Source organism: Battus philenor, unplaced genomic scaffold (assembly GCF_028537555.1).
Source record: "Battus philenor isolate CCGP_79_NKW_IND1 unplaced genomic scaffold, ilBatPhil1.0.hap1 SCAF_10, whole genome shotgun sequence".
NCBI lineage: Eukaryota > Metazoa > Arthropoda > Insecta > Lepidoptera > Papilionidae > Battus > Battus philenor.
Window position 1 is genome coordinate 15,725,939 of NW_027181662.1, and position 6,000 is coordinate 15,731,938.

Here is a 6,000-nt window from a genome sequence, read left to right on the forward strand (position 1 = left end):
TGATTTAATAATGGGAGACCGCAGATTAAAAATTAGAGAGATAGCCGAGATTATAGGCATCTCTTATGAAAGAACTCAAAACATCATTGTCAACGAGTTGGGTTTCCACAAGGTGTCTGCGAGGTGGGTTCCGCGACTGCTTTCAGTTGAACAAAAAAGGACGCGATTGACTATTTCATGCGACTGTTTGGAGTTATTTGAAGCCGATGCAGATGATTTTTTGAATCGTTTTGTTACTATGGACGAAACATGGGTTCATTACTGTACACCGGAAACAAAACAACAATCAAAACAGTGGAGAAGACCTGGTTCACCACCCCCTAAAAAGGCTAAGTCGATTTTGTCGGCAAATAAGATGATGGCTTCAGTTTTCTGTGACTCGAAAGGTGTGATTATGATTGATTATCTTGAAAGGGGTCAGATTATAAACTCTGATTATTACTGCACCTTACTACGTCGTTTACGAGAGGAAATAAAAGAAAAACGTCGAGGAATGCTCAGAAGAAAAGTCCTGTTTCATCAAGATAACGCCCGTGTTCACTCGTCAGTACAGTCAATGGCTGAAATTAAGAACTGTGGCTTTGAACTGTTACCGCATCCGCCGTATTCACCTGATCTGGCACCATCAGACTTCTTTCTGTTCCCTAACCTAAAAAAGCACTTGGGAGGTCAAAGATTTTCGACAAACGACGAGGTCAAAGCAGCTATAGACGAATATTTTGACTCTAAGGAAGAATCATTTTTTTTCAACGGTCTAAATGCTTGGAAGGGGAGGTGGCAAAAGTGTATTGAACTTGATGGTGATTATGTAGAAAAATGAAAATGTAACTGATTTAGTATGTGTTTATTTTCTTGGTTAGGCCGAGTACTTTTCAATCCACCCTCGTATTTGTTGCATTTATTACAACCGCGTTTTGTAAAATATCCTTCATTTTATTTTGAAAGTCAGCAGACGAGGGACAGAGAGTTTAATTCGGAACGAGCAACTCTAAGCCGCCGGGCGTCTTTTTTGCCAATGGCAATCTGCAAGCTGAAGCTGTCGTGTCGCCAGCTCATGCCGACTGGTAAGCTAATTAGATGTTTAAGTTAACTACACTATACAGGCTTAGTTGTGTGCGTGTAATTAGTAGTGTATCGTGTACATGTAGTGGTGTTTCCATTTATTCACTGCGTGATGTGCGCATGCTCGATTAGCGCAACATTTAAGTAACACGTACAAAAAGCGTACCTCTCTTTTGCCCTTTGGATGTGGATGCGAACGTAGGTATTCTTCAACGCACGAAACTCCATAATAATGTAAATGGGAATTATGTAAAGTAGTTTTTCCGAGCGTAGGTTTTGGTCTACATAATAGGTCATGACTTTATACAAATGGGGAGATGGATACCGCAATTGACCCGCCCTCCTCTCTCTTTGCATAGACGTACATTTCTTGTAAGTCAATATCTGCGCCTCTAAATGTAATCCCTTGTTATATCTACGCGTTTAAACATATCGCAAGCTTACTGAGCACAAGTAGAGCGGCCGGAGCCGCCGCGGCCCTGCGAGCCGACTCTGCCCGTTGATGCGCCTGCACCGGTACCGTACGAATCCACTTTGAATATTAATTCCAGTTTAACAGCAGCGGCGGCACCCCGGCCTCGCAGCCAACGACTCTCCACTGCTGAACTATATACATATTAATTTCAAGAACCAGCATTTCCTGTACTCTATGAGGGTGATTCAAATCCCATGTGATAGATCTCGTTGCACGTCAACCTGCTAAGTTATGCGATTTTTGGCTTTGCTTTGCGGCAAAACACAATGTGTATCATCGCAACTCGTAAATACGTGCTTCATTATAATGATTTCACGCGTGATTTATTAAATAACTCTTAAATAGTTTTCATTAAGCGTCATCAGTCAAGTTGTTTTTGATGCCCTCACGACGACGATGTCGTAGGTTGTAATGTTTGAGCTTATCGCAATTCAACGACGACGACGAGAGACGCGCATCGCGCCGGGCGGCCGGTGCGCAGGCGCGGCCTGCTGTGCTTATGCAATTATTAAACTTCACGGGTGCGCCTACGAATTATTGTTTATGCTTATATTATAGAAATGTTTTAGTAAAACTTTCTGGAACTACTATCTGGAGCAAGACGCCAAGACGAAAAGAAGCCAAGCAACTCTCGCCAAGAAGTTTTATCCAAGTCATCGAAACAAGCACTACGGGCATTAATACTTTAGAAGTTTAAAAAGATGTTAAACATTATATAAACAACCTTTGACGCGCTTGTATTTTTTGCTACAAACCTTTTCTATTTTTTTATAAAACCATTTACACTCACGCGTTAATATGAAGTACTAGTAACAAATAATGTTTACTTTATGGCTTAGAAACAACATTGCCGCTCCTTGCGAACAAAAAGCTTCTTGTCTTTTGGAAAATTTTACCGACGCTTAAACTATGCAGGAAATTGAGAAAGGTTTGTGTTCGAGCCGCACAAGTCTTCTCTTAAAACTTCTCTACTCTTTCATCAGGTTTAAATAATTGTGAACTGTAGTTATCTATGGGGGAAGATTATGCCACGCAAAGAGCGTCTATCGGCTAAAAAGAAGAACAATTCCGCATTAATTTTCCACGCGGCGTAATACGAGGAATGTTATGACGTAATAGACAGCTCCGATCCGCGGCTGCTTCCAAAAACATTTACAGTTAATTGTTATTTAAGGCATAAAATCTATGTTTATTTTATTCAAAAACAAAAAAATCATCGCAGTCATCAGTAGTTTATTTCTTCCTGTTTCCTTTCTCACGATTCCTTTTCTTCACTCTTAAGATATTTGTTGCCAGTGCTCATTCGTCTGTGGAAGTCCGGCGAACGGAATCTCATAGCATTCCCGCTAAGTGCACAGCTAGCCCAATCCACAGGCGACACCTTCATTTACACACGAACATAAAATCCAACGGTATAAGCTGACGGCTCTGGGCGCCAGAGAATATGTATCGAGCATGTTTTCTTCTTTAGACCACAGAAGCAATGCTTGAGTTTCTTGCGCCAACTATGCCTTAACGTATTCGGTACACGGTATATAAGTATACGGTATCCGTAAGAAGTAACCTTAATTTAATAAGATCTTTCGATAAGCCGAGGTGCAATCATCTCAGGCATCTTCCAATTGGAACGCTAAAGAACCGTAGCGACTTGAGCCGAAGTCCCTGATAAAGCCTCGGCGTTAGCAACTAAACTTTAAACTTTAAGCGCTTGTTAATTTTATAAATCTAACAGCAAATTTTAAGATGACCTAATGAATGTCATCGTCGTTATCGATTAACCGGTCTGAAGCTCCCGAGTCAGAAGCCACCGCATGCCTCGATGAAGCTCGTCCGACTCGGCGCGCTCTCTGGGATGTCGCAATAAAAGGGCAATCACATGTTTTTAGAACATAAGAAGACAAAGCCGGAGTAGCTTTTTCCACCTGGACAAAAATGTTGAAAACGAGGCCTTTATGTCGCACCTGACGATAAGAAACTATTACGCCAGTGATTGCTGGGACTAATTCCAATAAACAATGAAATAAATACTTTTATTACTTTTATACTACTTTACTACTTTACTTTTATATTCAATTACCTTTTAATTACAATAATTCCAATAAATAATTCCTAAAAACAATCCAATAAATAATTCTAATAAACAATGCAATTATTATGATATAACGTTACTTTGTAACGAACATGTCCACGGTTCTGTAATTGTACACGTGCCCATGCGCTCATGTTTATGCGCCTGAATCAAGTCCACAAGCGTCATAAAAATATTGTCATATTAAGCAGTTATGAGCGAATAGTCATAGATGTAGCTCCAAGAATAGCTCGTCTGGCGCGCTACTGGCGTGCCGCTGGCGTGCTGCTGGCGTGCTGCTGGCGTGCTGCTGGCGTGCTGCTGGCGTGCTGCTGGCGTGCTGCTGGCGTGCTGCTGGCGTGCTGCTGGCGTGGTGTCTGCCCTGTATATGCCTGCCACTAGGCGGGGCGACCGCAGGAAGCCGCTGGATGCAAGCAGCGTAGGAGCGGTCATCGCGGCGACCTTCGGGAGAGGCCCATGCTTAGCAGTGGGCGTCCATCGGCTGAAAAAAATAAAAAGAGTAAAATATGGGAGCGTAATTAGTGCGACAGAATTTATTTGAATAATAGTTTTGGTGACAAGGCCACAGCGTGGTAATCACGCGCTTGACGACACATAGCAAACTGCACAGCGGCCCGCCGGCGGACGTCGCGCACCAGGAGAGACAGTTTTCAGAAACGAGAGACTTCGCTGTGTGCTCCGCTTTTATGAGAAACACAGAGGCCAATATGTTCACATTCTTCACGTTTAGTCGACGGGCATGCCCAAGGACGCGCGACCCATGTGCGCGGATATTTCACCACGTGTCGTGGTGATACCATAATTGAGTGAATTAAATCTGTCGGGGAATGAACCTGCATCCTTACTACAGTTGGACTCTAGATTATTAATTTCACTACACGTGAGCTCTACGAGCCGCTCGGCTCAGGCGGCATCGCGCGTCGGAACTTCTACCTGCGCAGCTCTCCTGCTTTCAGTAGTGTACCAACATCCCGGTAAAACAAAACCGAGTGTGGGTGTACACTCAGCGCACCTATTAAAAGATCTATAAGTCTATCGGTGATCCGAATCGTGATCGGTGGAATCCGAACTTTGACAGTGGCCGCATCGTGGAAGGTTATTTAATATCCCCGCGAAGTTCTGATGGCGATATAAGATTCACATTTGTTAGTACACTTTTATAGGTAATTTTTTTTTATGAAAGAACTAAAACTCACACAAACTTGTGACTGTCGGACATGGCTCTAAATTAAATTGTGGCGAATAATATGTTCGTGCAAATATTCCCTATTTTGTCTGGATTTGTAATATTGGATTTGTACAGTTATTTTGTTAATGAGCAGAGTCAGCGGCCAACTTCGCGGTCATGCTCCTGGTCCACAAGCGACTCTGAGCCAGGCGCAGCTGATCTGCCGGGGCCGAGGCCGCGTTGCGGACGCGACGTCGTGTTTGATGTTTTAATTGACTACCGAGCCTTGTTTACCCGCGGCGCGCTGCGAAGCGCTAACGATGTTAAAAGGATAATATTGTTCTAAGTGATCGCCCGGTCCGTCCGCCCGCCGACTGGCTGTCATCCACTAAAAAGTTGCTAATTATTAAATCTACAAAATTAAAGTTTTCGCACTCGTCTATTATTTATTAAGGCTTCACCTCTTCATTTGCCACTTCCCTGCTACTAACTCGATCTTTGTTTTGTATTCGACACACACACATTCTCACAGCGGTACGGAGCTGCATCTGCTTTGATAACACGAGTAGTTTTTATAGTAATTATATACATAACGACCTTGTCCGAGTCCATGTAACGTTGCAAGTTAACGTCACATAAATCTTAGTTAAAATTTTAACCAAAAAATATAATCACGAGAAACGTCTCATAAATCGCAATACAGCAAAAAATTGTTCAACCCTTAGCGGGTAACGGTATATCTCAAGTGGCGTGGGGTCGTGGGAGCGTGCTATTGGTTTAACGGATCTTTGTTTTTATAACAAAAATTCCTATGCGCCCGCGCACCAGCGACAGCAGTTCACATTTGCCAGGAGAAGGATCCAGGCCTCGGTCGCGTTCACTAGCTAGGTGTCGTCTCACGCACCGACGCACACTCTTTGCGTCGGTTGCGTTCACCAGCTATGTGTCTTCATACGCGCCGAGGCCAATTAGAATTTACGTTATAAATTCACGCCTTGGTCCTATTTATTCTCCGGGCATCATTTAGTTCACGCCACAACCTTTACATCGTCTCGCACCCCTAGGGGTAAGTGTTGAACAAATATTATAAAGACATCATTATTAAGTAGCGTTCATCTATAAGTTAGAGCTCAACATTTTGTCTGTGTCCATAGTTCCATCATTATGTATTCATTATTACTTTTTAATTTGTTTAATTGTTTATCT